The sequence below is a fragment of the Lagenorhynchus albirostris genome, chromosome 9 (genome assembly GCF_949774975.1).
Source record: "Lagenorhynchus albirostris chromosome 9, mLagAlb1.1, whole genome shotgun sequence".
In the NCBI taxonomy this organism is placed as follows: Eukaryota; Metazoa; Chordata; class Mammalia; order Artiodactyla; family Delphinidae; genus Lagenorhynchus; species Lagenorhynchus albirostris.
In genome coordinates, this window is record NC_083103.1 from 106,222,795 (window position 1) to 106,244,960 (window position 22,166).

Sequence of the window (22,166 nt, forward strand, 5' to 3'; positions counted from 1 at the left end):
GAGCCGTGAAGGAAATCTGAAAGCCAAGTGCGGAGAACGTTTCATGGACGGAGGGGGTGATTAATATCACATGTGTTGCTAAGACCTTAAGGGAGATGAGAACTGGCAGAGTGCATTTACACAAGACATTGGTGAGAAAGGTTCCGATGAAAGATCGTAGATAAAGATTAATTGGAATGGGAGAGAATGTGTGGAAGAAATGGACAGAGTAATAAACTTTTTTGGAGAAGTGATGCTCTAAGGATTAGCAGAATGTGGGGTTGGCGGGGAGTGTGAGGTCAAAGGGATTTTCCCCGGAGTCCAGTCTGCAGCCCGGCCACCCTTGGCCACTCTCCGGCTGTTATTGCTGGGTAATTACTCGTCTTCGAGTTCTCGGTCATCCCTCTTCCTCAGATGAAATAAGAAAAGGATTAGCTAAGTCTTGTCTCTGCTTGTGGAGCAGCCTGTCAATTTTGACCTTCAGCCACATCACCCCAAAGTTTCTTTCTGTGGCTTTTGAGTGCTCTAGGAAGTTCGAGCTGAAGTCACCATGTTGCTAAAGCAACTGCCCATCTCTGACCCTGAGAAGCATCGCCTGGAGGAGAGCCTCTGCTGCAAGGTCTAGCGAGGGTTCCGCTGGGGACTGATCATTGAAGCACTTACTTCTTGGAGTGTGAAACCGCCCAAGAGGAGGAGCCTGGGGGTGTCGGATGATTTCTGCCCATCCCCCAACCTCTCCCCAGGGACCACGGAGAAGTTCTCAAAAAGTCCTCAGTATTTGACCCTCCTTGGCTTGATACTCACCTGGAGCAGGATGTCTGCATTCATCTTTTCTTTTAAATCAGAGCAGGAACCAGGTGAGCCTGGGCAGCCTCCCCCGACTCTGGCCACGTCATTATCCAAGTGAAGCCCCCATCTTGCCCAAAGAAAGCTTCCTATGGATGGAAGGAGAAGGTCAACTGAATGCCTGGAAGTGTGGACAAATACAGCCTAAATCCAGTTCTCTAGGGTGATATTGTCTGGGGGAAATACTTCAGCTTTTACAGATGTATACCCTGGAAATTCTGCAAATAGCCCTGCTGCTTCACTGTTGCTGAGCCCGGGTCAGATGGGGCAGAGGAAGCAGACGATCTCAGTGTTCAGTCTAGAAAAATGTCACGGTTGGGGGAGAGCTCACCAACCCGGAAGAAAGCACCTGCTGTGACAGGTAGCAGTGTCTCAGCATCCGTTCTCCTTGCCCCATTACCTTGTCCCCATTTCCTCTGAGAGGGGAAAACCCCGGAATTGATAAGGCACATTGTGTAAGATGGAAGGACTGGAAGGAATTGCTTCCATCTCGCTCTGCGTCTCTATTTCTACCCAGAGCCACATGACCCTTGAGAATTCAGGACAATTTAGCGAGGGTGAACACAACTTTTTCTTCAACGTTATTTTGCTCCCTTTGGCTTCGCTGTCAAGTGTCCACGCTGACCAGTCCTGTTCTCCTCTTGAGCGGTCGCATTTCTCCATGTGTTGATGTGTTTTCTCTCTTTATCACAGCACTTTCCTAGGCCTCTTGATTTGGGTCACTCAGGTGTTGTCACGGCTGTAAGGACCTCTTGATGAGAGCCCCACTTCACTGTCATCATGCAGCCAGCAGGAAGGAACCCCAGGACCTCTTGATGAGAGCCCCACTTCATTGTCATCACGCAGCCAGCAGGAAGGAACCCAGGACCTCTCGGCAAGCCTGAATTCTTAGGAGAAGCTAGTGGTTCTGTGCCTGAAAATGCAAGTGACAGTAATGAAGAAAATAGCGGCAGAGTCTAAAATGGTTAGATTCTATTTGTATGAAAAGGAGAGCCTGAAAGGACCGTCCTCACCACCGTCCTCCTCAGCGTTATCATGTCCTCCCCCGCTTCATCGTCGTCGTCATCATCATCATCATCATCATCAACATCATCATCATCATCGTCGTCGTCGTCATCATTATCATCCTAGGACCTAATATTTTTGTCGTAGGTTGGCTGTGTTCCAGGCACCTTTCTAAATGTTTTACCTGCGTGAACTCTTTAATTCCCTTGACAATCTTCTGGCGTAGGTGTTATTAATGTTCTTTTGTAGGTAAAGGAACCCGGACCCAGAGCACTCACTTAAGTAACCCGCTCAAAGACACACAGTAGGGTAGGAGGTGGCCAAGACTTAACCGGCCACGTTGGTTGCAGAGGCCTCACTCTGAACCCATTAATCTACTGCTTGCCATTGTCCTGTTTTATTCCTGACAGCAAAAATCAAGATGAATCGGCCCAGCTACCAAAGGAGGTGCCAACTCAGATCATCTTTTTTTTCCCCCGCTGGAATTCAAGTAGTTTACACCAATTTTAATTTTTAAAATATTTTCATATTTTCCTTTGATTCTCTAACACCCCTATGAAGTTACTGTTGCTATTAATTTTATTTTACAGCTGAGAAAACCCAAGGTTGGAGAGTCTGTGGTTTCCCAAAGAAATTTAGCTGCTGAACTCTCAGACTAGTCCTGAATATGTGACTATCTGCTGATTCAGAATCCAGGGTTTTGTTCTGCCCCACTGTCCATCAGATCACGTGATGTACCCCAAAGGCAGGCTCTGGGGAGGGGAATGACCAAACCATCAAAGGGGGCAAGTTGCCAGCAGTCACCTCTGTTGGTGGTAGAAGGGGTAAATGGCAGGTAATAGCCTGTCACTCAGGTGGACATTTGTCCTCTTCGGCCTCCACATTCTCCTTGTAACAACTCCAGGGTCTCAGCAGCTGCTTCTGTCTGTCACAAGGCAGGCAGGAGAGGGCAGCCTTCCCTCCATCCTGACTACCGTCATTGACTCTGCGCTCCTCTGAGCAAGTAGTTTAACCTATGTGGGAGAATCCCAATAAAAAGTTAATTACAGCCCTGTGTCTATGCGGATTTTCAGAAAATGACAATTAAATACAAATAAGTTACTCAGAAACCAGCCTCTGAGAAAGTACAGCTTTCAAGGCAGAGGACTTGCAGGCCTAGGAGTTGACGGGTCTCATTCCAGTACAAGGGGCTTGGAGGGAGATGTGCTGGGCGGGTGGGTGACAGTGAAGTTAATAAAGGTGATAAAAAGAACAGTAGCAAAGGCTTATGGTGTTCTTGCTATTGTACGCCAGCACTTCACCCGTGCCGGCTCGTTTAATCTTTGGAACAACGCTGTGAGGTTCGATTCTGTTATTACCCGTATTTGACAAATGAGGAAACAGGCACAGGTGTTCAGTAACCTGCTGCAGGTCAGGTAGCTGCTAAGAAGTAGACCTGGACACCGACCTTGGCCTTCCAGATCTCTCTGTGGATACTGGCCCGCTGCCTGTCGTGGGCTTGGACTGGGTTCCGGGAACTGGGCCTGAGCTTAGTCAGAGGCACGGCAAGGTGCACTTTCACGACTCGAGTTCTGATTATACTGCTTTCTAAGTTCTGATTATACTGCCCACCCTCTGAGCCTTGGTCATCGCACCTGTAAAGTGAGTATCTCGATAGCGTTTTCATCCTGGGCTTCTTGTAAAGATGGCACGAGTGGGGCATGTAAATGCGTTGCCCTGTGCCGGCAGAGAACGATGCTCCGTAAACATTTGTCACAGAGGTGGTGCAGGCGTGCGCACTGGACATGTATGGCGATGCATTTTGTTGAGGCTAGCACCACATTGTAAAGCAACCATACTCCAATAAAACTTAATTAAAAGTACAAAATTAAAAAAAATAGAGGGCGTGATTAGCCTGCCCTCGACGGTAGCCTCTCATCTTATTTTAAAGATGAGCAGACCGCTCAGAACATGTGGGAGGCGCCATAGGTCGTATGTGGCAGGTGGAATGTGGATGCCCAGTCTCGTGCCTTTCCAAACGCCCCCTCTCGCCTAACACAGAGCAGGCCCAACGCTGTCTTTAAATGACCGCTTGATAGAAGGGCCACATTTCCATCTCCTTTGGACAGCCCTTCCCAGAGCCTCGGTTTCCCCTTGGATCAAACCTATAGGCTCTTCTAATGTCCCCAGTGAACACTGGAGGCTCCTAACAAATGTCCCTTGGATGGAGACAGTGAATGGCTGACTGGTAAGTGTCTCCTCACCATCCTTTCTTTTACCCGCAAAAAAATTAAGTTCACAGTTAGCAGCACCTCATTTGGATAGAAACAGAAGTTGAATGAAAATAGCAGAATGTGACTGAGATTTAACCCAAAGTAATACTTTGTCCTAGGGTTTTAATAAACAAAACCACAAATGGAAAAAAGACACTTATCTGGCCTGTAATGATTCAGTATTGAATTGGGAATGCGTTCTGTTCTCATTTCTGTGAAAGCAATGCTCTAGCGCCGTTAAGGGAGTCCAGTCTGCAGAGACGGGGGCCTGACGAAGACCTCCCTGCAGTCCCACTTCCAAAAAAAGTAGCTTGGAAATAGGGTCCGTGCTGCCCACAGGACTTGATAAGGTCAAGGTGTTTCGCTGCTATGCACATGCGATGCCTAACTGTCACCTCTGGGGACGTTTCCACGCACCTTTTAAGACGGAAACTCTCTTCTCTGCCTGGCCAGCTGCATAGAGCAGCCAGTGGGAGAAGGTCGGCTTGTCTGCTGCCCCCTGGGTGCCACAGCTGCTAAGGGAGTTGAAGGCCAAGTGGGAGAGGGCCAGGAGGGTCACAGCGGTGTCTCTGTCAGGATGCAATTTAGGCACAACAGGGAATTGGAAACTTCCTGTTGAGCTGTCGTCACCCTAAACATGTCTCGCCTGGGAGAGTCCTGCAGCTGGCGAGTGCTGAGATTCCAGCCCTGCAGAGCTCTTCCCGTCATGTGGACTATAAACTTCCCGCTGCAAGAATAAAGGAAGGAGGTGCCTGCCAAGTGCACAGAGGGGGAAATGCATGTGATTTCACCATCTGAAGACATACATCACATTGGGCAACATTAGGGGGCAAAGAAAAGGAGGAAAGAAAGTAAAGAGTGTGCTGGGGAGCTGGCAGAGGATGGATCGTCGGGTCTTCACTGAAGAGACTCCCTGTGAAACGGGGCAGCCTTCCAGGGCCTTCCATGAGGCACGTGTTTTCACGGTGAAGCTTGGCTGTCTCTGGTCTGCACCCGGGAAAGGAAATCCTTCCATGCGCAGATGCCCACTTGGCAGCACAAGGTCACCCAGGAGGAGAGCCGCGGTCAGGGGTGGAGGGATGTGAAGAGTGCTTTTGTGGGGACACTGGATTCGACTCTTTGCTCTGCCGGCTACTAAGTGGGTGACCCTCCTGAAGCCAATCAACCTCCCTGAGCCTCTGCCACCTAGTCCATAAAACAGGATCAGAAAATGGAGATTAGCAATCCCACATTCCAGGTGCTTGGCCAACATGAAAGCATTGTGTGTGTGGTCCTTTATTAATAGCCAGCTCTGCATGAATCATGCATATTCTCCAGGGTGATGCCAGGAAAGTCATGAAGGCAAGGAGGGGAGACGTGACCCCAGCACAGAGCAGTCTTCTAAGACAAAGACGTTTTTGTGTTTCTGAAACGCAAACTTGAAAAGCAAATGATGTGGCCACTGTTTGTGACCCTTGGTATAAGAACAATACTTCTCCTGTGTTCCCGTTATCTTTGTCTTACTTTATTAATGCAGCATAATTAATGTCAAAGTTCTCCTAAGCATTTCAGAAAGGCTACCTAGAATGTAGCCCAAGTGAGAAGAGTTGAACCTGGAAATTGTTTGAAAAGAGCAGAACAGCGGGCCACACCTGCGCAAAACAGAAATTGCAGAAATCAAAAGGGAAATTGCAGGGCGACAGGAATATTCGGGTTGGTGCTGGTTTCAGGATGAGACGGGGATCTTTGGCTTCCACAGCACTCAGGATCTCCAGGCCAGGGCTGGTTCTCTTTGTCCTGTTTCACAACGACAGGGATGGGGCTGGCACGTGGGCCACATCCCACCTGCTAGCTGCTTTTGAACAACCTGTGAGCTCAGAAAGACTTTTACATTTTTGATGGCTGAATTTAAAATGAAAGAAGAGTAGTATTTCATGACATGTGCAAATTATTTGAAATTAAATTGTTTTATGAGAACATAAAACAAAGTTTTATGAGAACACACCACAGCCCTTTGCTTATGGGGGCTTTCCTCTTCCAGCGTCAGAGCTCAGTAGTTTCAGTGAGGCCGTGTGTCCTGCAAAGCCTAAAATATTCACTATCTGGTCCTTGAGAAAAGAAGTTTGTCAGTATCTGCAGTACATGAAGACTGGCTCCTTTTTCAAAAAATGTTTTTGGAAATACAGTTGATTTACAGTGTTGTGTTAGTTTCAGGTGTACAGCAAAGTGATTCAGTTAGACATATATATATATATCTATATACATTCTTTTTTTACATTCTCTTCCCTTATAGTTTATTACAAGATACTGAGTATAGTTCCCTGTGCTATACAGGAGGTCCTTGTTGGTTATCTGTTTTATATATAGTAGTGTGTATCTGTTAATCCCAAACTCCTAATTTATCCCTCCCCCTTCCCCCTTTGGTAACCATAAGTTTGTTTTCTATGTCTGTGAGTCTATTTCTGTTTTGTAAATAAGTTCATTTGTATCTTTTTTTTAGAGTCCACATATAAGTGATGTCCTATGATGTTTGTCTTTCTCTTTCTGACTTCAGTCAGTGTGACCATTTCCAGGTCCATCCACGTTGCTGAAGACTTGACAGTTGTGGTTGCTGCTATGAAAATTCTTATTTTTATCCCTGAGCTCCCTTGGTTCTCTTTCCTGTTGTCCTGTGAACTTGCAATTATGGTTGTTCTTTTCCACATTCACAACCATGCAAGAGTGGTCCTTTCAGGGGGGCCATGCCTTCCTCAGGGGCTCCTCGCTGGCTCCCAGATGTCACGCTCCAGTTGACAGCTACATCTAACCTTGGTTTTGACCTCTGCCAACACAAGGCTCTTACTTGCCTGGCCCCGGAAGAGCACTTCCCTGACTTTCACACTATTCTATCCTCCACGCACTTTGCCTTCTTTTGCCTGGAGGGATCAAAACAATCCATCCCTAGCCCTGGGTCTTTGATCTCATAAGCTTCAAACATGATCACTCCTCTGTTGTTGATTCTGATTTTACCCTTGGGGAAGTTGTTCAGATGTCGTTGCTGTTTCTCTTGTTTATGTGGCATTTTGTGGTAGCATCTGTTCCTGCCTTTGCTCATAGTCTAAGGCTGGGCATCCTCTTCTGGGAGGAGCAGGTTTGCTTTAAATCAGCACCTTCCGACCCCCACCCCCATGTGAGTACAGACGCCTGAGCTCCTGTGCTTTCACACCCTATCTGACCATCACCAGCGCTGCCCACTGCTCCCTGTTTCTGTCTGAAATAGGTCTGTAGCACTGAGTTTATTTGTGAAGCAGAGGGAACAGGTCTTATATGTCCTGAATGATCATGGTCATACAGACTCTTCTCAGTTTATTACTTTCCTTCTGAAATTCTCAGGCACCTGCTCGATGAATAGTCTTTCAGAATCCCATCATTATGATTTCATAGTTTCAAAACTACTTTCCACGTTATTATAATAGCAATAATTGACCAATGATAGAAAAGGATCATTCTGTCCAAGAGATTTCTTTTCTATTGAGATGGGCTTTGAAATCCTGCCACTCACTTTCAAAAGCGAATCCCAATCTTTACATCAGAAAATGAATAAGTGGTTCTTGCAACTGTTGGAAGTACAGGTGTTATTTCCGTTCTTCCCAATTCTTCTTCTTTTCAGAACGTTTAATATATGTTTTCAAAAATTTTATCATCATAAACTTAACCTTTAGAAATAGATTTTCAGTTTTAAATGCTAGTAAGATAGGCTTGGAAGAGATAAGATATTGAGTTTAAAAAACTAGACCTTTGGTGAGCTCCCAGCGAACGTGCCATATCATAAACTAATTCTCGCCCTGGGACAAAGCTGGATTTGTTCATTCATTTCCCCCTTTTCTGTGACTCACAGAGCTCCCTATGATCTTAAGGCCCTGTTTTAGCAGAAGTCAGAGTCATGGCATTCCCTAATGTCAATGGGATAAATTCTGGAACAAAGCCTGGATCCTAAAGTCAACCCACATAGGTTTCCTGAGGCAGAGCAGTCCTCTCTGTGTCAATCTTCATTAAACACCACTGCAGTCATCTTTGGTGATTGTGAAAAACTCTGGAGCCCTGTGATGGCATCAGTGGGAAGCAGGGTGTGTGGTCAAACACCCATCAAGCTGTAACGGTTCTGTGTATGTGTGTGCATGTGGGTGTGCACGTGTGTGTGTGTGTGTGTGTGTGTGTGTGCACGTGCATCTTTACTTCCCATGCATCTCTAGCCTCCAGACTGTTCCTCCTCTTGTGTTGTAATTAAATTGGTTGGAAAAGTGGAGAGGTTTTAGAATTAGCGGATGCCTAGGATGTAGTACATTGGGTAGCCCTGAAATGGGAGGGAAAACTATGAAAATGAAATTCTTTTTCTTTTTTCCATTTTTCTTTCTTTTTTCCTCTCTCTATGTACCACTAAAGAACTCCATGCCCTAGGAGAGTCCCTTGGGCTTTGTGCCAGTTAGCTGAGGTAATTTATGCCGAGACACATGTCATCAGAGACCGTCCCCACCAGAAGCACCGGCAGTTCAACAGCTGACAGAGTCAGGTGTTGGATGGGTTTCCAAGTGAGTTCCTCAGAATGCTCGTGGGCCTGCTTATTCTCTCATCATTAAGGTTTTTTAAAGTGAATCCCCTGGGAAAGCTTGCAACTAATTAATGTTCACCTTTGCATATACAGCCTATTTGAACAGTATGGTGCTGTTAACAAATACCAGAATTTGCTATTCAGTGAGACCCTCACTCATCAGCAGGGCTGCCCGTGCTCAGAGCCACGTGGAAGTACCTCTCATGAAAGTGCCAGTTTAAAAGCTAAACCATCAGGGCCTCCCTGGTGGCGCAGGGGTTGGGAGTCCGCCTGCCGATGCAGGGGACGCGGGTTCGTGCCCCGGTCCGGGAAGATCCCACGTGCCGCGGAGCGGCTGGGCCCGTGAGCCATGGCCGCTGGGCCTGCGCGTCCGGAGCCTGTGCTCTGCAACGGGAGAGGCCGCAACAGTGAGAGGCCCGTGTACCGCAAAAAAAAATAAAAAAATAAAAAAAATAAACTAAACCATCAATTTTTTGACTAAAGGAGCATATATGTGTACTCTAGCCAAAACATTTCATGGCTTTATATATATATATGTATATATATATATATATATATGTATATAGATGTAGGGCTTCCCTGGTGGCGCAGTGGTTGGGAGTCCGCCTGCCGATGCAGGGGACGCGGGTTCGTGCCCCGGTCCGGGAAGATCCCACGTGCCGCGGAGCGGCTGGGCCCGTGAGCCATGGCCGCTGAGCCTGCGCGTCCGGAGCCTGTGCTCTGCAACGGGAGAGGCCACAACAGTGAGAGGCCCGTGTACCGCAAAAAAAAATAAAAAAATAAAAAAAATAAACTAAACCATCAATTTTTTGACTAAAGGAGCATATATGTGTACTCTAGCCAAAACATTTCATGGCTTTATATATATATATGTATATATATATATATATATATATATGTATATAGATGTAGGGCTTCCCTGGTGGCGCAGTGCTTAATAATCCGCCTGCTAATGCAGGGGACACGGGTTCGAACCCTGATCCGGGCAGATCCCACATGCCGTGGAGCAACTAAGCTCATGTACCACAACTACTGAGCCTGCGCTCTAGAGCCTGCAAGCCACAACTGCTGAAGCCTGTGCACCTAGAGCCTGTGCTCCGCAACAAGAGAAGCCACCACAATGAGAAGCCCGTGCCCCGCAATGAAGACTAACCCCCGCTCACTGCAACTAGAGGAAGCCGCGCACAGCAATGGAGACCCTACGCAGACAGAAATAAATAAGTGTTAAAAAATGTATAGTTGTGTGTATTATATCTATGTATACATATGTAGTTTTGGATAACGTATTTATATACAGCCGTCAAAGTAGATATAATATATAGTAATTATTACTCTATAATAATATATATGACATTATCACTAATCTAATACATGATACCCTGATCCAAATGGCTCTCTACGAAAATAAAAGCCATGACCAAAGGATGATTTTCTTGTCATTGAAATGGTTAAAAACATCCCTAAGTAACTTTTTTTTGAGCATTTATTCTTTGCCAACCCTGTGCAAAGTGCTCTCCATCTATTATCACATTTAATCTTCATTACAGCCCAATGAGCTAGATAGCATTATAATCTCCATTTTATAGATAAGACTGTTGAAGCTCAGGGGATCCTTACAAAGCCGCACGGTAATAACTGCTGTGGCTACTTTTCATTAACTTGTATGGTATCTATAGAAACCAAGTTTACATAGAAGGAAAACAGCACAGGAGAAAGAGCATAGATGTGGAATTAAACAGACGTGTGTTTGGATCTTAGGACCTCTGATTAACCTTTTTCAGCCTGTTTCTTCATTTATCAGTTGTAAATGATATATATATATATCTCTAAACAGGACTGCATGCATATTCTATGCCAGCTATAGGCATCAAGGAGCATTAGTTAATGGAAGCAGTGATCACTAGTATTATTGTGAAGTATATGGGGAAGGACTTATCTGTACATGTATCAACTTAGGGATGGACAGAACAATGATGAGATTTTGAACCAAAATCAGAGAAAAAGAAAGCCTGGAACTGCTGTGGGAAGGCAAAGGACAGGAGAACTGGCCTTGTGGGCTGTGCTGGGGTTGAGACGTGCCCACAGATTCTTTGAGCCCCTCACATGAGATGGAGTCCAGGCCCTTCCCGGGACTGTCGCTGGCTTTCCTGACTCCCCTCCCAATGCATGGAAAGAGGTGGAAGCCAGGCTGTTGACATCCAAGGCCAGGTTCCCAAAGCGTCTGCTGCCTTCTTGTGGGACACGGGCTGGGGACCTGTTGGCCACCATAAGAGAAACACAGTCATTCTGAGGTTGCTGCAGGGGGAGGCCATGTGGATAGACACCAAGGAACGCCAGGTCCCCAGGCACAGCCACTGGAGTCAGTGAACGAACCTTGGAGAGGACCTTAGCCCTGGCCGCTGTCTAACCCACAACCTCATGCAAAATCCCGGCCAGATCTCTGGGCTGAGCCCAGCCAACTCCAGCTTCATGAGCAAAACAATTTAGGCACCTTGGAGCTATTGCCTGTCCAGTTCCAGATCACGGCAACAAAGCAAATATCGCAATAAAGTGAGTCACACAAAGTTTTTGGCTTCCCAGTGCATATAAAAGCCATGTTTACACTACACTGTAGTCTAGTAAGTGTGCAGAAGCATTATGTCTAAAAATCAGTGTATATAAGTTAACGTCAACGTACTTTATTTCTTAAAAAAAAGCTAACCATCATCTGAGCTTTCAGTGAGTCGCAGTAGTAACATCAAAGATCACAGATCCCACAACAAACATATCATGAAAGTTTGAAGTATTGCGCGAATTACCAAAATGCGACACAGAGACACAAAGTGAGCAAATGCTGTTGGAAAAATGGCACCGATAGACTTGCTCGACGTACAAAACTTCGATTTGTAAGAAATGCAGTATCTGCGAAGCACAGTAAGGCAAAGTGCTGTAGAGCGGGTTATGCCTGTATGACTATTGCTGTTGCAAGCCTTTGTTCGGGGGTGGATTTTCTTTTAATATAAATTTATTTATTTTATTTATTTATTTTTGGCTGCATTGGGTCTTTGTTGCTGCGCGCGGGCTTTCTCTAGTTGCGGTGAGCAGGGGCTACTCTTCGTTGTGGTGCGCAGGCTTCTTATTGCAGTGGCTTCTCTTGCTGTGGAACACAGGCTTTAGGTGCGCAGGCTTCAGTAGTTGTGGCACGTGGGCTCAGTAGTTGTGGCTCGCAGGCTCTAGAGAGCAGGCTCAGTAGTTGTGGCGCACGGGCTTAGTTGCTCCGTGGCATGTGGGATCTTCCCGGACCAGGGCTCGAACCCGTGTCCCCTGCACTGGCAGGCAGATTCTTAACAACTGCGCCAGCAGGGAAGCCCTGTGGTGGATTTTTTACTCAGCAATAAATTACTGGAACATGGGCACATCATATGAGGAGATAACAAAATTGCTTACTTAGATATCATAGTACCTTTCTGTTTCTCACCTTGGTTTCTCCTTCCTGCTGGACTTTTTCCTTCTGGCCAAGCACAAGGTAGACCTAATGATCTTGGTCCCCTGGTCCCCTTTCCAGTGCCTGAAGTTTATGATCTGGTCTCAAAGTGTTCCTTTCGGATTTCAGTCATTTGTGGTGAGCCCGGCGTTTCCATCTGACGTCAGGGAGCTTCCAGAACCTCAGAGGGTTAATTCAGGCTGCACTGTGTGTTCTGAGAATTGTCTCAGTGCTCTGCCTTTGGGTTACAGCACACATAAAAATGGGGGAAATTTGGAGAAATTTGTCAGGTAAAGGTCCCGAGTTTTCCAACACAGACATTAATGTTCTCACCCCCTCATAAAGCCCTCTTAGTCTCGGTGTGTCAGGCTGAGGGATCATCCGTGGACACAATGCCATTCCCTCTTCCTGGAATCCACGGGCAGAGGCCTGAGGCCACCGTGCCTGTCATTCCCTGTAAATCAGAAGCAGGGGAGGCAGAAGCTTGGGAATCTCTGTCTGCACAGCCAGAGGAAATCAGATTGCAGGCAGAGCTTTGGAACACTTCAGCAGAGGAGCAAAACTTTCTCCTCTCTCAGCCAGTTGCAGGCCTGGGCTCCAAGTAAATTAACTGAAGCGATTCAACAGGCTTGAATTCTGTCAGCAGCCCAACCATCCCCTTGTTTACTGTTGAAATAATTACTGCTTTGCCATAATATTAGCTCTGAGCCGTGACTCTATTACCATCATCACCGGAATATTACCCATTTATTATCTCCCAGCAACCCTGGAAGATGAATACTGGGCTTTGGAGACCAGTTGCTTTACAGCAGACAGGATCTGGGTGTGCATTGTTTAATGAGGTAAACTACATTACGGCCAGCACTCATGTGGCTGCAGTGACCCCACTTAGTCACTCTTAACCTGTAAATCTGCCACTGTCTCTGATGTGAGTCAGTGAGGAGGGGTAGCAGCCCTGGAGGAGGGGACGGACCCCAGGGGAGAGGACAGGAAAAGTGCACGGAAATCACCTGGGGGATCTTGTTAAATGCATCCTCCGGTTGAAATTCAGTAGGTCGGGTGGGGCTGGAAATTCAGCATTTCTAACCAGCTGGGTTAGAAAGTGAGCTAGGTCCTGTTTCTGGATGTGTGTGCGGGGCCGGCGGGGAGCCTCAGAGGCGTGGTTGGACCACTGGAAACAGGAGAAGGAAGCGGCAGAGTTCATGCAGCCTCTGATCCTTTGGGCAAAATTCCTGAGATGACTGCAAAGGTGATGTGATGGTTTAGACGTAATGAGAATGCCTCCCATCTCCCAGCTCAGGAGAGGCGGATCCACAGAAAACTCTTTCTTATCCCTCCTGGCGTTTCCCCACTTCTTTTCTGCATCCTCCGTGTGACTACAGCCACCCATGCCGGCAGATCAGGAGAAGCAGAAGACAGAGCTGGAAACTGACATTTTCTTTTGGCCTGAGGGATGGGAGAGGCTCCCGGAAACACAGACAGGTGCCCCGCCTGTGGGCGCACAGAGCTCTTTGCTTTGGAGGAAACGCAGCTGGAGATGCACCAGGGACCAAGGGGACTGAGCGGCAGATGAAAGGAGCGTCTGCATCAGGCCTCCCTTGTCAAGGATATCCCTGCTTCTCAGACTTTTAAGGTGCACGGAAATCACCTGGGGGATCTTGTTGAAATGCATCCTCAGGTTCAAATTCAGTAGGTCAGGTGGGGCTGGAAATTCAGCATTTCTAACCAGCGCCTAGGGAAGCTGAGGCTGCAGGTCCACAGACCCACCTCAGGGGAAGTGAGGGCCCATGGAGAAGGGGGAGAGGCTCCTGGAGCAGAGAAAGGCCGGAGCCGGCTTGGCCCATTTCAGACGTGGCCAGATGGGGTTGTGGCGCTTTTGCTCTGTAATGTGCTGGCGACTTCCACGCGGGTCCCGGGGTGAGCGAGGCCTGAAGTTATCTCAGCAGTAATATCCCAAGACCAGTGGAGAGCAGGAAGTCTGTCTGAAGTCGCTGCCTTCGGTTGTCAGGGTCGAGAACATTGTGTTCCTGAAGTGTCCTAAGACATGACCTCTCTTGTATAAATTGTGAAAGAACCGAAAGAGCTTGAATATAACCTTGGACTCTTGAGATCTCAGTGCAATCCTGTTCTCCAGAGAGAAATATGCTTTCTGCCATGCCACTTATGAGTTTCCCAAAGTAATCTCTTTTCTTGATCTCAAAAACCTTCTCTCCACACAAGCTAAATAAACTTGAAACTTAAGCAAGGATTCCATTTATCAACCCCAGGTAATTAAGGTTGAAATTAACAAAATTGTTCCCCAGAAAGTTCTAGAGGTTTTGTTTTTTTTTTCTTTAAAGAGTGGAGCTAATGTGCTTCTCAAAAACCTGTCTCAGTTTACCCTCCTGTCTGTCTTATGGAATCTCTGTGTTTTACTAAGAGAGAGAAGGAGAGGGAGAGAGAGAAATCTTTGTGATTTAATGAGTAATCTTAGGAACAACGGGAACTGGCAGACAGAATAATTTGGGAATATATTTTACTGTGTATCTTCCCTACCAAAGCTTTTTGTTGTATTCGTCTGAAAACTTATTTTTATCTCAGGGTGTACATCTGAAGTATAACGGCAGGGTGTGTATGTGTGTGTGTTTCATTTTTTATGAGACTAGAATAACAATAATAATTTTCCCTTTAAATGTGATTCTAATTAAAGAAAAAGAACCGAAAGTTTTGTATCGTCTCCCAAACTATTCCAGTAGTGGTTGGTTAACATGTATATGGTTTAGGAGCATAATTCCTTCCCTGGTTCGTCTGCCCATCCATCCATCCGTCCATCCATCCATCGACAAACATTCATTTAGCATCCACTAGTTTCCAGTAAAGCTGGAAAAAACAGAGTGGAAAAATAAAGACAAATAAGACATGATTACTGTCCTCAGGGATTTCACAGTTTATAGCAGGAGAGGCAGATACATAAATCATTGATTGGGATACCATTCATTTCTAATTGTTTTCTCCTCCCCCGGGTCCTGCAGACAGTTTACTTTCTATCTTATGTGGCTGATAATCAGTCACGTGGTTCGTGTTCTGATACAGGTTTAACCATATTTGTTGAATGGTTACCATGTGCTAGATACAGTACTGTGTAATTAAGTTTAATCTTACTTCTCTTCATCCCCTCCTAGCGGTACAGTACAGTGGTGTCTAGTTACAGGAGCCAAAGTAACTAAGGGGATATTTTGGCTGTGGAGCAGGGACGAGCAATCAGAATAATTCAAACTTGTAAATACAGTGCCCTTGTTGTAATCGTGCCTGTTCTGGAACCTTCGCCTCTTACCATCACCTATCCCATTTTTCTCTATAAGAGGAAGTGAATGATGAGTTGCCCCCTATGCTTAGATACTCAAAGTATCTGTGACACAGATAAAAATCCGGGGGGCCTGAGCTAAAAGTTATCATGAAAAGCAAAAAATTTTTGCATGTGTTTGTCTGTAAGTCTTTTATCCATCACAGCACCCTCCTGTCCTGCTCCCTGACTTCAAGTACATCCATCAAGCCCAATTGCCCATAAACAGTAGGAATGCTCTGTTAAGAAGCAGCTTTGGGAGGAAAGATGTAAACTACCCTCTGTTGTGGGCGTTTCAGTGTGTGTGCTGTGTTCTCTCACTTAGAGGCAAATTGCTGTGGGTAAAACATGCATTTTGCTCTCAGATGCCATCCCAGCCTTTGTTCAAGTGCACTTTGCAGAGGCACAGTCAAGGGTGGTCGTTTGATGCCATCTCCTTGGTTTCTTTCATCATTTTTGTTTGTCCCTCAGCTGATCGGCAGAATTCAGAAGCCCTCAAGCCCTCAGCAGGTCACTCTGTCCTTAGCCCATCAGCCGGCCAAGGCTTCACCGACCTGGGGACCCTCTGGAAGTCTCGTTTGCATTACCAGCTCTATTGAGCCACTCTCAAGGGGGGAGCACATTAACAATTAAATTACCTACAAGAAGATGGCTGAACTTTCCTTTTAGATTCCCTGGAAATAGGGTATCATCCTGAGTAAAGTCTTTAAGCTTCTAAATTTGTAAAGACAAATGGTAAATTTAAAAAACTTCTGCTTAGCTAAAAAAAGAGAAAGAGAGAGATAGGGGTGGGCAGTGGGAGAAAGAAAGAATAACAAAGAAAGAAGAGGAAGGAAGGCATCGGGCGTCTCACCTGCCTTTCTTCTACCCTGGTTATCAAAAGAGCAAAGAAATCTCTGCTCCACTTTCTCCCCCGAGATGCGCAGGTCTGAGGCTTTCACGTGGCCCAGGTAGCCACCCTGCTTGCAAGGAAAGCAAGAACAGACACCAAGTATCTGAGATTCCTGAGATCACTACGCAAATTAAAACCTTTTATCAGCCTCTAATAGCTGTGCAAACTGATTATATTTGGACCAAACTTTGCCAGTGACTCCCCCGAGGTATTATTATAAAATTTTGAGCTTGGAAATGTGTCCCCTTGTCCCCATTCTGTCAACATGTTTCAGCGGCAGGAATGGAGCTCCCGATCGTTTCAGCTTCCATGATGTGCTTTGCGTAAACCGTGGCATTTGCAGGCTGGTGGGACTGAGAGGGGGGCAGAGGGAGCACAGCTGTATTTGAAAACACACAGGGGTGTAAGGGGCTGCCATCAGGCTTCACATGCAGGGGCTGAGTTTCAAGAAGGATCCATTTTATTTTTCTCCCAAATTTTAGGGAACTGCTGCAGGGATCTTAGCTCACTCAACATCTCTGTTGAAACAGCTTCTAACTTAGTGGGGAGGGTATATCACCCACCTTCTCAAGGTCCCCATTTTTTCATGCAGGAACAGCAGTCCCCAGCATGTCGCATTTCAAATCCTTGGCCAGGTCTTAGAGCAAAATCTGGAGGAGGGGGGCTTTCTCCAAGAGCTTGGTAAGAAGTTGGTAGACCCCAGTTTGTCTTGGAGGATTTAGGTGTACAAATAATAAAGGTTCACAACCTATGTGGTTGAAATGAATTTTTCAGTGTTCATCAAACACACTGGGACAGTGTGGCACCGTTAGAGGTGCGTGGTGGCACTCCTTGTGCCTGTGAGTGCCAGCGGGTCCCTTTCTGTCCTTCCTGATAATTCTCTGCATGGCTGACCTCCGAGAGCAGAGTCACTCTGCAGCAATGTCCCCATCCTCATGCACAGAGGCCCATGAAACGATCAGCGCCAAAGGAGACTGGAGAAGCCAGCTTCTCTGAATGGGAGCTGGTGTTCGTTTCCTTTGCTGGCTTCATTTAGTCCAGCTGAAAGCAGGAAAATGAGTGAGATGACCTTCCAATGTACTTGGGCAACTCAGGACAGTGTGTTTTGACCACTGCCAGAACTGACCATCTGCCTAACTTTTTGACCAACCGTGGGCCACTGGTGCAGGCAGGGAGCCTGAAGGGTCTTGCCCAATAGTCGGGGGAGAATTTTAGGGCTAGCATATCACGATGCAGACCCTCTAGCCCTGCAATGTGGCTCAGAGCCCTGCCAGGCTCAGCGCAGAGACAGGGGATGTGGAACAAGGGGGCTGCCAGGGTCCAGACCCTCCCTCACCAAAGGGTCCCAGGTTCGTTTTTGTCTCTGCCATCTGCTGTCCCATCTCGAGGGCTCCCAGTATGGGTTCCTCTGATTCTTGAATTCTTTCCAGTTGTCTCTAATTACACTGCAGATCCATAAATCATCCCGGGCTGGGGCTGACAGGGAGCAACATGGGCGCCCTGCCACTTGAAGCTGGGGCTCCCAGCCACACCTGCCGAAGGTGCCTCTGAGGCAGCCGCCCCATCCCTGCTCAGGGCATACAGGAGGGATGCCCAGTCACTCAGCCACCCGTGCCCCCGGGAGCCCCCTATCCCTGGGTCATCCCTGAATATGTGTTCTTGCCCTAGTACCTGCCTCAGGCAATGCAAGCAGGCTGGAAGAATTTAGGCTGTGCGTCTGGACCAGAGGTGGGGACCGCTGTCTCCATACTGAAGGCAGCTGACTGGAAAGGTGATGCGGTTATTTCATCTGGAGTTTTATGAACTCAGGACAGCACCTCTCAAATTTTGCTAAATAATGCAATAGATTGATTCATTGGTTCTGGGATGGGTCTAGAAATCTGCATTTTTTTAACATCTTTATTGGAGTATAATTGCTTTACAATGGTGTGTTAGTTTCTGCTGTATAACAAAGTGAATCAGCTATACATATACATATATCCCCATATCTCAACCCTCTTGCATCTCCCTCCCTCCCAGCCTCGCTATCCGACCCCTCTAGGTGGTCACAAAGCACTGAGCTGATCTCCCTGTGCTACGCAGCTGCTTCCCACTAGCTATCCATTTTACATTTGGTGCTGTGTTTATGTCCATGCCACTCTCTTACTTCGTCGCAGCTTACCCTTCCCCCTCCCCGTGTCCTCAAGTCCCGTGTCCTCAAGTCCATTCTCTATGTCTGCATCTTTATTCCTGTCCTGCCCCTAGGTTCATTAGAACCTTTTTTTTTTAATTCCATATTTATGTGTTAGCATATGGTATTTGTTTTTCTCTTTCTGACTGACTTCACTCTGTATGACAGACTCTAGGTCCATCCACCTCACTACAAATAACTCAATTTCGTTTCTTTTTATGGCTGAGTAATATTTCATTGCATATATGTGCCACATCTTCTTTATCCATTCTTCTGTCGATGGACACTTAGGTTGCTTCCATGTCCTGCCTATTGTAAATAGTGCTGCAATGAACATTGTGGTACATGACTCTTTTTGAATTATGGTTTTCTCAGGGTATATGCCCAGTGGTGGGATTGCTGGGTCGTATGGTAGTTATACTTTTAGTTTTTTAAGGAACCTCCATACTGTTCTCCATAGTGGCTGTATCAATTTACATTCCCACCAACAGTGCAAGAGGGTCCCCTTTTCTCCACACCTTCTCCAGCATTTCTTGTTTGTATATTTTTTGATGATGGCCATTCTGACTTGTGTGAGGAGATACCTCATTGTAGTTTTGATTTGCATTGCTCTAATGATTAATGATGTTGAGCATTCTTTCATGTGTTTGTTGGCAAGCTGTATATATTCTTTGGAGAAATGTCTGTTTAGGTCTTCTGCCCATTTTTGGATTGGGTTGTTTGTTTTTTTGTTATTAAGCTGCATGAGCTGCTTGTAAATTTTGAGGTTCATCCTTTGTCAGTTGCTTCATTTGCAAATACTTTCTCCCATTCTGAGGGTTGTCTTTTCGTCTTATTTATGGTTTCCTTTGCTGTGCAAAAGCTTTTAAGTTTCATTAGGTCCCATTTGTTTATTTTTATTTCCATTTCTCTAGGAGGTGGGTCAAAAAGGATCTTGCTGTGATTTATGTCATAGAGTATTCTACCTATGTTTTCCTCTAAGAGTTTTATAGGAAAAACATTTTTTCTCCTTCAGTTTGTTAATACGGTGTATCACATTGATTGATTTGCATATATTGAAGAATCCTTGCATTCCTGAGATAAACCCCACTTGATCGTGGTGTATGATCCTTTAATGTGCTGCTGGATTCTGTTTGCTAGTATTTTGTTGAGGATTTTTGCATCTATGTTCATCATGATATTGGCCTGTAGTTTTCTTTCTTTGTGACATCTTTGTCTGGTTTTGATATCAGGGTGATGGTGGCCTCGTAGAATGAGTTTGGGAGTGTTCTTCCCTCTGCTATATTTTGGAAGAGTTTGAGAAGGATAGGTGTTGTTCGATAGAATTCGCCTGTGAAGCCATCTGGTCCTGGGCTTTTGTTTGTTGGAAGATTTTTAATCGCAGTCTCAATTTCAGTGCCTGTGATTGGCCTGTTTATATATTCTATTTCTTCCTGGTTCAGTCTCGGAAGGTTGTGCTTCTCTAAGAATGTTTCCATTTCTTCCAGGTTGTCCATTTATTGGCATATAGCTGCTTGTAGTAATCTCTCATGATCCTTTGTATTTCTGCAGTGTCAGTTGTTACTTCTTTTTCATTTCTCATTCTATTGATTTGAGTCTTCTCCCTTTTTTTCTTGATGAGTCTGGCTAATGGTTTATCGATTTTGTTTACCTTCTCAAAGAACCAGCTTTTAGTTTTATTGATCTTCGCTATTGTTTCCTTCATTTCTTTTTCATTTATTTCTGATCTGATCTATGATTTCTTTCCTTCTGCTAACTTTGGGGTTTTATTCTTCTTCTTTCTCTAATTGCTTTAGGTGTAAGGTTAGCTTGTCTGAAATGTTTCTTGTTTCTTGAGGTAGGATTGTATTGCTATAAACTTCCCTCTTAAAACTGCTTTTGCTGCATCCCAAAGGTTTTGGGTCACCGTGTTTTCATCGTCATTTGTTCCTAGGTATTTTTTGATTTCTTCTTTGATTTCTTCAGTAATCTCTTGGTTATTCAGTAGTGTATTGTTTAGCCTCATATGTTTGTATTTTTTACAGATTTATTCCTGTAATTGATATCTGGTCTCATTGTGTTGTGGTCAGAAAAGATACTTGATACGATTTCAGTTGTCTTAAATTTACCAAGGCTTGATTTATGACCCAAGATATGATCTATCCTGGAGAATGTTCCATGAGCACTTGAGAAAAATGTGTATTCTGTTGTTTTTGGATGGAATGTCCTATAAATATCAATTAAGTCCATTGTGTTTAATGTATCATTTAAAGCTTGTGTTTCCTTATTTATTTTCATTTTGGATGATCTGTCCATTGGTGAAGGTGGGGTGTTAAAGTCCCCTACTATGATTGTGTTACTGACGATTTCCCCTCTTATGGCTGTTAGTATTTGCCTTATGTATTGCGGTGCTCCTATGTTGGGTGCATAAATATTTACAATTGTTATGGCTTCTTCTTGGATTGATCCCTTGATCATTATGTAGTGTCTTTATTGTCTCTTGTAATAGTCTTTATTTTAAAGTCTATTGTGAATGATATGAGAATTGCTACTCCAGCCTTCTTTTGATTTCCATTTGCAATGAATATCTTTTTCCATCCCCTCACTTTCATTCTGTATGTGTCTCTGAGTCTGAAGTGGGTCTCTTTTAGACAGCATATATACGGGTCTTGTTTTTGTATCCATTCAGCCAGTCTGTGTCTTTTGGTTGGAGTATTTAATCCATTTACATTTAAGGTAATTATCGATATGTATGTTCCCATTACCATTTTCTTAATTGTTTTGGGTTTGTTATTGTAGATCTTTTCCTTCTCTTGTGTTTCCTGCCTGGAGAAGTTCCTTTAGCATTTGTTGTAATGCTGGTTTGGTGGTGCTGAATTCTCTTAGCTTTTGCTTGTCTTTAAAGGTTTTAATTTCTCTGTTGAATCTCAATGAGATCCTTGCTGGGTAGAGTAATCTTGGTTGTAGCTTTTTCCCTTTCATCACTTTAAATATGTCCTTCCACTCCCTTCTGGCTTGCAGAGTTTCTGCTGAAAGATCAGCTGTTAACCTTATGGGGATTTCCTTGTATGTTATTTGTTGTTTTTCCCATGCTGCTTTTAATATTTTTTCTTTGCATTTCATTTTTGATAGTTTGATTCATATGTGTCTTGGCGTGTTTCTCCTTGGATTTATCCTGTAAGGGACTCTCTGCACTTCCTGGACTTAAGATTGACTATTTCCTTTCCCATATTAGGGAAGTTTTCAACTATAATCTCTTCAAATATTTTCTCAGTCCCTTTCTTTTTCTCTTCTTCTTCTGGGCCCCCCATAATTCAAATGTTGAATTTGAATAATTCAACGTTTAATGTTGTCCCAGAGGTCTCTAAGACTGTTCTCAATTCTTTTCATTCTTTTTTCTTTATTCTGCTCTGCTGTAGTTATTTCCACTATTTTATCTTCCACGTCACTTATCCATTCTTCTGCCTCAGTTATTCTGCTATTGATTCCTTCTAGAGAATTTTTAATTGCATTTATTGTGTTGTTGATCATTGTTTGTTTGCTCTTTAGTTCTACTACAGCCTTGTTAAATGTTTCTTGTATTTTCTCCATTCTATTTCCAAGATTTTGGATCATCTTTACTGTCGTTATTCTGAGTTCTTTTTCAGGTAGACTGCCTATTTTCTCTTCATTTGTTTGGTGTGGTGGGTTT

At 45.0% G+C, this 22,166-nt stretch overlaps 1 protein-coding gene across 4 annotated transcripts in view; it reads left to right on the forward strand.

The window, feature by feature from the left end:
• NTM (neurotrimin) overlaps positions 1-22,166 on the forward strand; it is a 402,807-nt gene that overhangs the window by 294,507 nt on the left and 86,134 nt on the right. The window lies entirely within an intron of this gene.